The 9,279-nt window shown below is 43.2% G+C and overlaps 1 non-coding gene across 1 annotated transcript; it reads left to right on the top strand.

Moving 5' to 3' along the window:
* The first annotated feature begins 8,258 nt into the window (after positions 1-8,258).
* On the top strand, positions 8,259-8,422 carry LOC142428218 (U1 spliceosomal RNA). Its single transcript, XR_012780178.1, has one exon. It is a non-coding gene; the product is annotated as a U1 spliceosomal RNA (small nuclear RNA).
* The last annotated feature ends 857 nt before the right edge of the window (positions 8,423-9,279 follow it).

The raw sequence follows: 9,279 nt of genomic DNA, 5'->3' as shown, positions 1-9,279 counted from the left end.
ATGTTTTCTCTTTTCTGTTGGGAGTGATGTAGTCTGTTGATTTTTCCTCGACCCTATCTTAGGCCCCCATATTTCTGGGAGGTCAGGGGGCCCTTATCTGTGTTATTGTTAAGAATTCTTTCAGGCGATGCCTATGACCTGTTCTAAAGATGGGTTAGACTGCTGTGTAGGCAGAATTCCCAGAAGGCTTAGTGACCAGCAATGGTGAGATGTTTCAGCGACTGGAGTGGAGGCTGAAGCCTCAGTGAGTGCCCCCGGGCTGCTTTGACCTTTTCTGTCAGGATACCCTTAATAACCCCCCCCCCCTTTTTAGTAATAAAAATGGAAAAGTTAAAATTAAAAAATAATTTTTTAAAAAATTGGGAGAAAAAATAGAGAAAGACAGAAGGAGAAGCTATAAAAGAGGAGATAAGAAGTGATAAGTGACAGTGGAAGGAGCAAAAAAAGATAGAAAACCTATAGAAAAGGGACAGAAGAGAAGTAATAGTAATAATGAAAAGGAGGAAGAAAAAGAGAGAAAACAAAGAAAGTGAAAGAAAAAAGAAGAAAACAAGCATGAGATAAAAGATGTATATATATATATATATATATATATATATATATATATATATATATATATATATATATATATATATATATATATATATATATATATAAATTCCCCCATTCTTTTCCCTCTAAGTTAGAAATGCCTTATAGAAGGCGGAGGTGGGCCAGTCCTCACTACCACAGGACATGTTGCTGATCTGGGCTCTGGAGCAGGGCTATATGAGTGAAAAATGCTCCTCCGATCAACCAGCACTCCCAGGTCCCTGCAGTCCTGTAGAGTTAAGCCTGTGGGCAGAAGCTACCAAGGCGGGAGAAGCCCCAGAGGGGTAAGCTTCCTGCACTGGCAGGAAAAGACTGGGGCCACAAGGGGTGCTGAGGGAGGCAAAGGCCTCAGTGCTTGCCTCCTGTACCAGCTGGAAAGGGCTGGGGTAGGCTTAGAAGCTGGTACTGGGGTTCCCGCAGTGCACTGCACTGGTGAAAGCCAGCTGGAGCATACAAACAGTACCGGTGGGGACCGCAGAGCCACGACCTCGGCTCCTTGCAGGCAGGGAGCAGCGCAGGCTCCTTAGCGTCGTGTTCTGAGCTGGATCAGACCGAGGTGAGTCTGCCCTCCACCCTGGGAGGAACGCACCAGAACAGGCTCAGTACTCAGCCACAGGCTGCTGGAAACCGCGCAGCACACCGGGGAAGGCAAAGCTGCTCCAGCAGGGCCACAAAGCCCTTTTGCTCGCGTTCCTAACTGGCAGGAGTGCCCACTGTTACGCCCAGGGATGTCAATGCTGGAAGGAACGCCCCGAGGCAGGAGGCTTTAGCGCTCCCCGGGCTGCGGGCACTGGGCTCTGTGGTGGTGCAAGTCAGCCTGCAGTAGCTCCTGCGTAAATGCAGCATCAGGGACAGAAGCGGTTTGGGCTCCGGGTGAAGGCCCTTGCTGGTGGGAAGTGAAGCGGGAGCTAGGCTGACGGAAGGTGTGTGTGTGGGGGGGGGGTGGGTTGGGGGTCAGGCATACGAGGTGGCAGTGGAGAGGTCCCATGCACCAATAGGGGTGGATGGTCCCCCGTGGGGGTTGCCCAGGCAGCCACTAGTAGCCTGTAGACCAATTACCCAGGCCTTGGTTGAATGGAGTGAGGGATGCGGCCCAAGTGCAGATCCGTGCCATCTGGGGAGAGGGGAACCACAGGAAAGGGAAGATTCTCTCCAAGTGGGGTCCCTCGAGTGGGCAGTTGCTGTAGGGGGTCCCACCACCACTGTGCCTGTTTCGGCAGAGCAGTCAAGCAACTCGGAGCACGGGGTCCCAGTCTGGGGATGGAGTGGGACTATAGCTAGACGGAGCTGCGGTGGTGGGAGCTTAATGACATGATATTTCCCACAAATCGGATCCTGGATTACCGAGGCCCTGGCTCAGGACTAATGTATGGGGTAGGGTGCTGTCCCGGGGGATATTTCACTCATCAGACTCCTTCCACTCGGCTACCTGGACAGCAAACCCGCCTTGTTTGAAAGTACTCTCAGAGTATGCTGGTCTCCTGATCCGCCATCTTCCCAGAAGTCCTTGGTTAAATTTTCAATACATATATAGTTTTAATTATTCTATTGTGAGTCTTACAGATATCATAACATTCCATAGTTCTATCACATGAAACACTATTAAACAATTGCTACCACAATGTTTCCAAACATTTTCTTTATTTTAGAACTCCTTGATATCAGCTCCCTTTTATTCCCTCTCTTCAATCTCTTTATTGTGGAAAACAGAACCTTCATAAAAGTGTAAGCAGCCTCTTCTCTATACTTCTTACCAGCAGGGCTTAGAAGACAAGGGCTAATGCTAGAGGAAATTGTCCAGAGTCCAGAGGATATAGATAAAGGTGATAACACACAATCCTCCAGGTACAAAGAGTTTTCTCTACACTGCTTTCCGTTAGATGAAAGTATAAAGCTGTCTCCTAAAGGCATCCAACTTTTGCTACTCATCTAAAAGATGCCTAGCTTTAAGAGCAATAAGGTTCTCTTTGTTGCTATCAAGGAGTCAACTATTCCTTTGTCTCTTACAAGCCTTCTGGATGGGTCCTAAGAGACAGTTGTGTAACTGAGGGGCAGAAATAAAAAGGGAGAGAAAAGTATTTCTGCGGTCACCTCATCCATGATGTCAGGTCTGAGCTGGATAGAGAGAATATATACACTCACCAATTTATATTAACTCCGGGCATGCAAACCCATCCCCACCCCACAACACACACACACACACACACACACACACACACACACACACACACACACACACAGAGACACCTACCTACATAATGAGGTGGGAAGTTTCTTTACGCTGGAGGTCCCTTAGTTCATTGTTTGAGTAACTTAACACCAGTGCTGGGGGCAGTTAGAGGGGAGTAACTTGTCCCCTGACTGGGAATATAATATGAGTGTGTCTGCTTCTATACATAAAGCTGGTGGCTGTTAGAGATTAGCCATGTGCTCCTATGAGGTATCATTAAGGTATCACTACAATGGGAGGATATTGTGGGGATGATGGGGATGAATTTTCATTAGGACCATATGACTGGGACTCTTCTCTAACATACAAATATGAAGGCCTCCCTCCACCCAGAATACTGGCCTTGCAGGCTTCTTTAATGCAGACAATAGAGATTTCATCTACAAATGCTCTCTTCCTGGTCCTCAATTTCACAGCTTGATACTTATCATGAAGTGTTTTAAAACGTTCAGGGTGTCCCAGATTCACACTTTGCCCATTCTGTTATGTATTTGGCTGCTAGAGACTTGCATGTCTCACTCCTATATAAACACTGCTAAATGACGTTGATCACTCATCAGCATTACAGATCAGACTGCTATACTCTATTTTTTGCTCTCTGCTTTATCTTCCTAAATGTCACATGCTACTTCTATGAACCCATTTAACTGTGAGGCTGGATCTGCTTTAAGAGTTGGTACAAAAATTTTAATAACACTTGTAGTCATTGTTCTTACTTGCAGGCATGTGAAAATTAACCCACCCATGGCAACATTGTAATTCAGGAAGGATCTTGCAATGTACTTGTTTTTGATGATGAGCATGACACCAATCTTAATGAATTTGTCAGTCTCAGTCTTATAAACCACTTAAATCTAAAAATAACTAGTGCTTAAAGTACAATAATACATACAATATCAGTTTTTAAACATATCATTTTGACAACTTGCCATTTTTCTTGATAGTGCTTCATATATTCTGTCTTCCAATTATTAGTACATGTTTGTAGGCAGCTATATTTTCTCCTGTCATGTCACACAGTGAAGGTCCCCAAAGGATTACTCCATCCACATCATTACTGTTGACTGTATTTGAGAACTTAGTACTTATAAAGTGTTATTTAAGTGCCATTAAACCTGAGGGGCTCATGTTCTAGAAGTTAATCACCAGTTCTTCCTCCTAGTCTGTATTTCTGGAATTTCTACTTAGACCTGTGCACCATGTGTGATCCTGATGATATTTTAAATACTGGTGGCATTGTTTTCTATGTCACAGCAATCTGGACACCCCCACAGGGAAACACTGGAAGAGGAGTTTTGTAAGATAGACTGTATGCTTTCCATAAGTCTCATATATACCTGTAAAATTGTGTTCTCCGAAGTTGAACATTCTGCATTTTTCACATTTCCAGTTTGTCTAGTACTTAGTTGTCTTTCAGTAAAGATTGATGGAATGAATACATCTGATCTCAAGCAACTGAAATTAGCAGGCCTTACCACCCTTGTGTGTCTGTGTTTTGCTTGTATTTATATTCTTTTTATATTTTCACGGTCCTATTAAGCAACTACCAAAGTTGTGTTCATTCATTATTTTCACACTCAAACTGATTTCTATAGTAACCGTGTTTACCATTTGGATTGTTTACACAATTCTAAAATAAAGAAGTCAGTTGTTTTCAATGGAGACGAGAAAACTTTTCTCGATATTCAACAGGAACCATTTTATACTGAAATGAAATTTCCTGATTGTGAAAAATCCAGTAGTATGAAGTCACAATGCATTCAGCATCAGGAATCTGACAAAACTGAGAAACCACGCATAGGTGATAAATGTGGGAGAACCTTCTTCAAGGATTCTTTCCTCTGTGAGCACCACTTCAGTCATATTCTAGATAAGACTTATGAATGCATTCAGGGTGGGCAAGGGTTCGACAAAGCATTCAAACTCACTGTACATTATCAAATAGCACATAAAGGACAAAACCCATACACAGGGTTGGAATATGGCAAAGCTTACCACAGTAATACATATTGCGAGGAACATCAGAAAACTCATGTGGTAGGTACCCCCTGTGTATGCAGTGAATGTGGGGAAGGATTTAACAGGAACAGTGATCTCACTGCTCATCAGCAAACTCCTACTGGAGAGAAACCCTATGTATGTCATGATTGTGGCAAAGGTTTCATTCAGATAGCACATCTCAAAATTCATCTACGAAGTCATACTGGAGAAACTCCTTATGCATGCAGTGAGTGTGGTAAAGCTTTCAGTCAGAAGCAATGCCTAACATCACATCAGACATTTCACACAGGAAAGAAACCGCATATATGTGGTGAGTGTGGAAACACCTTTATCAGGAAGACCAACCTTACTGTTCATCAGCGAACTCATACGGGAGAGAAACCCTATGTATGTGGTGAATGTGGAAAAGCTTATACCTGGAAGAATGTTTTCACTGTTCATCAGTGAACTCATACTGGAAAGAAACCCCATGTGTGTGGTGAATGTGGAAAAACCTTTATCTGGAAGAAGAACCTCAGTGATCATCAATGAATGCCTACTGGAAAAAAACCTAATATATGCGATGAATATGGTAAAGCTTTCAGTCAGAAATAATATCTTACAACACATCAGACATTTCTTTTTTTTAAACAATTTATTAGGGGCTCATACAACTCTTATCACAGTCCATACATATACATACACCAATTGTATAAAGCACATCTGTACATTCTTTGCCCCAATCATTCTCAAAGCATTTGCTCTTCACTTAAGCCTTTTGGATAAGATCCTCTTTTTTTCCCTCCCTCCCCGCTCCCTCCACCCTCATGTGCCCTTGGTAATTTATACATCGTTATTTTGTCATATCTTGCCCTATCCGGAATCTCCCTTCCCCCCCTTCTCTGCCATCCCTCTCCCAGGGAGGAGGTCACATGTGGATCCTTGTAATCAGTTCCCCCTTTCCAACCCACTCACCCTCCACTCTCCCAGCTTCGCCCCTCACACCCTTGGTCCTGAAGGTATCATCCACCCTGGATTCCCTGTGCCTCCAGCCCTCATATGTACCAGTGTACAAAGTCTGCCCTATCCAGCCCTGCAAGGTAGAATTCGGATCATGGTAGTTGGGGGGAGGAAGCATCCAGGATCTGGGGGAAAGCTGTGTTTTTCATCGGTACTACCTCGCACCCTAATTAACCCATCTCCTCTCCTAAACCCTTCTGTGAGGGGATCTCCATTGGCCAACACTTGGGCCTTGGGTCTCCACTCTGCACTTCCCCCCTTCAGTCAATATGGTATACACACACACACACACACATATACATACATACACACACATATATATACACACATATATTTTTTTTATTTTTTGCATGATGCCTTATACCTGGTCCCTTTGGCACCTCGTGATCGCACTGGCCAGTGTGCTTCTTCCATGTGGACTTTGTTGCTTCTGAGCTAGATGGCCGCTTGTTTATCTTCAAGCCTTTAAGAACCCAGTCACTATCTCTTTTGATAGCCGGGCACCATCAGCTTTCTTCACCACATTTACTTGTTCACCCACTTTGGCACCAGCCATTGTGTCGGGAGAGTGAGCATTATAGAGTTCTAATTTAATAAAAGAAAGTATTCATGCATTGAGGGAGTGTTTGAGTAGAAGCTCAAGATCCTTCCGCCACCTTAATACTTAACCTATAAATATAGACACATAGATCTATTTCCCCATCCTCCTGTATATATTTGCAAGTACATGTCTTTGTCTAGACCTCCATGAATGCCCTTTGACTCCTAGCTCTTTCCTCCATCTCCCTTGACTTGCCTCCTGCCCTACTACCATGCTTCGTCGCCACCTGGGCGAGAGTATACCTCTTCTCTAAGCAACCTTACCCTTGATCATTTCCCACCATGCCTGCCATTCCCCCCTCTGGGTCCCATGTTGGGTCCCATGTTGTTCCCTTGTCCCTGTGTTTGTTAACCCCACTTCCTTACCCCCCTACCCCGCCACCCCAAGTCCCCCCGGAACTGTCGGTCCCGTTTTTTTTCGTCCAGATAGTTCTTCAACCCTGTCCTATTCAGACAGACCTGTGGAGACACAAACATGCATGAAAACAAGACAGAGGAATACAAAGCAACAGTATACAACCAGACAACAAAACAACAAAAACAAACCACAGACAAAGAACAAAACAAAACACTTCACAAAAGAAAGGCTTGTAGTTAGTTCAGAGATCATTTGCTGGCCCTTAGGAGCGTTTTCCAGTCCAGTCTGTTGGGGCAGCACACCCTGGTCCCAAAGTCCACTTTCAGCATTCCCTGGGGACCTTGCCACTCCATTCCCTTGCTGTTCCGCTGCAGTCCCCCAGTGCTTTGCCTCGGTGTGGTGGGATCAGGTCTGGTGTAATTCTCACACGGTGTCTCCGGTGCTGTCCCCTGTATCGCCCTTAGTCACTGAGTGGCATCATTTCTCATAGTGGGGCCAGCCATGTTGTTCTCTCTGTGGACTGGCTGCTCTACTCAGGAACATCCTCCTCATGGCCTGGTGGGCCAGGCTGTGTTCCACTCTCTCCTCCTGCCCCTTCATCTGCTCCCATGTGCTCTGATCAGATATGTCCATCTCCCAGAGCTGCAGAGTCAATGTAGTCCTTTGGAACAAATTCTTTTCGGGGGAGGGCAGGAATCCACTTCATTTATGGTGCTGGGGCCAGCTTCCCAGATGTCTCCACTGGTTTCCTAATCCACGCCTGGATATTGCATTCACACCTTGCGGCACTTGGTTGAAGTCTGGTCCCACTTTCCCTGTGGAGATATAAACAATACCCTCCCCTTGGGTGGATTAGTGCCCCATGCCCCCACTACCTTTTTCTTCCTTATATTCATCCTTTTGTTTTCCTTTCCCCCCTCCTCCACCATGGTCTACCATGTGCATGCCTGGTTTTGGTCTGGTCTCTACCATACTACACAGTCTTTGCCTTAAAAATGTTTGTATACAGTAGCTTTTTCCCCTATGCCACTTTTGCTTTTTAAAAAATTTTTTATTCTTACCTCAGCGGGCTTATGTTGTACTTAAAAAAAAAAACTACAGGTATCAGCCTCCTACCACCTCCCCCTCCCTGATTGCTTAATCAAAAGAGTTAACAGAAAATTCACCTTTGAATATCCCCATATTTCTTATTCATAAAATCAAAACATGATTGAGTGATTATAAAAGGAGAAAAAGTAAAACTTAAGCACATATGGGTGTTTTTAGGTATGTATTATTTAGTTTGTTTCAAACTAGCAACCATCTTTAGGCACAAGGATTTATAATTCACCGTAGTCCAAGTTACATGGGACATAGAAAAAACATTCAGATGTATTGAAAATGACATGCTGTGTAGGTTTTTGGTTAAGACCAACAACAGCAAATTAGAATAATAAATTCTATCTTGACAAAGAGTTTAGATAATTTTCAGATACATGAATACTTACCTGGCAGGGGAGATACCATGATCACGAAGGTGGTTTTCCCAGGGCGAGGCTTATCCATTACACTCCGGATGTGCTGACCCTTGCGATTTCCCCAAATGTGGGAAACTCGACTGCATAATTTGTGGTAGTGGGGGACTGCGATCACGCTCTCCCCTGTTATTAAAAAAAAGAAAAGAAAAAAAAAGTTCAGATACATGATCTCTGTATTAGCATTATCTGCATGGACTGCGTTTAGAAGAAACACATCATTAGAAAGATCTAGTATCTTTATTTTTAAAGTTATATGTTTTATTCCTGAATTACGAAGTAACATTGGTCAAAGATACAAAATGTTCTTCGTTCTCAGAGTCCTACTGCTATTGTCATTGGAAACAGCTCTTTAAACGATTCTTACTAGATTTTAGATTGACCAATAAGCCCCAAAACTATTGTGCCCTCCACTTGCATTGCTGGTGGAACTTTCAGCAAACTATCCTCGTCAGGCTTCTTTCAAGGTGTTTGATGTGGTTTTCTGCCACTGTATCCCTGGGGAATAAATATCAGCCTATGAAATCAGTAAGGTTAATATAGAAAGGAAAGAAACACAGGATAAATAAAACACTATTTAAAAGTCAAACAAAACTTTAATAACGTGTTATATAGTCATGACACTTAAAGCAACCTGGTACAATGGTATATATGAATAGCAGTGGATTAGAATTGATAACCTAGATATACAACCAGGTACGTATAGACAACCTAATCTTTGATAAAGGACTAAAACACATTAAGTGGAGAGGAGATATCCTTTTCAACAAATGATGTTGGAAAAATTGGATTTCCACCTGCAAAAGAATGGAATAAAGTCCATACCTCATGCCACATACAAAAATGAACGCATGATAAATCCAATACCTACATATAAACCCTAGACCATACATCCAGACAATAAAAATTTAGGGACAAATTTGAGGGCAGTTATACAAGATATAAACACACTATGGCCATAATAAAAATATTCACATTATAGAAGA

This window comes from Tenrec ecaudatus, chromosome 15, assembly GCF_050624435.1.
Source record: "Tenrec ecaudatus isolate mTenEca1 chromosome 15, mTenEca1.hap1, whole genome shotgun sequence".
In the NCBI taxonomy this organism is placed as follows: Eukaryota; Metazoa; Chordata; class Mammalia; order Afrosoricida; family Tenrecidae; genus Tenrec; species Tenrec ecaudatus.
Note: the sequence above shows the minus strand (reverse complement) of the source record. Positions and strands in the feature narration are given on the sequence as shown.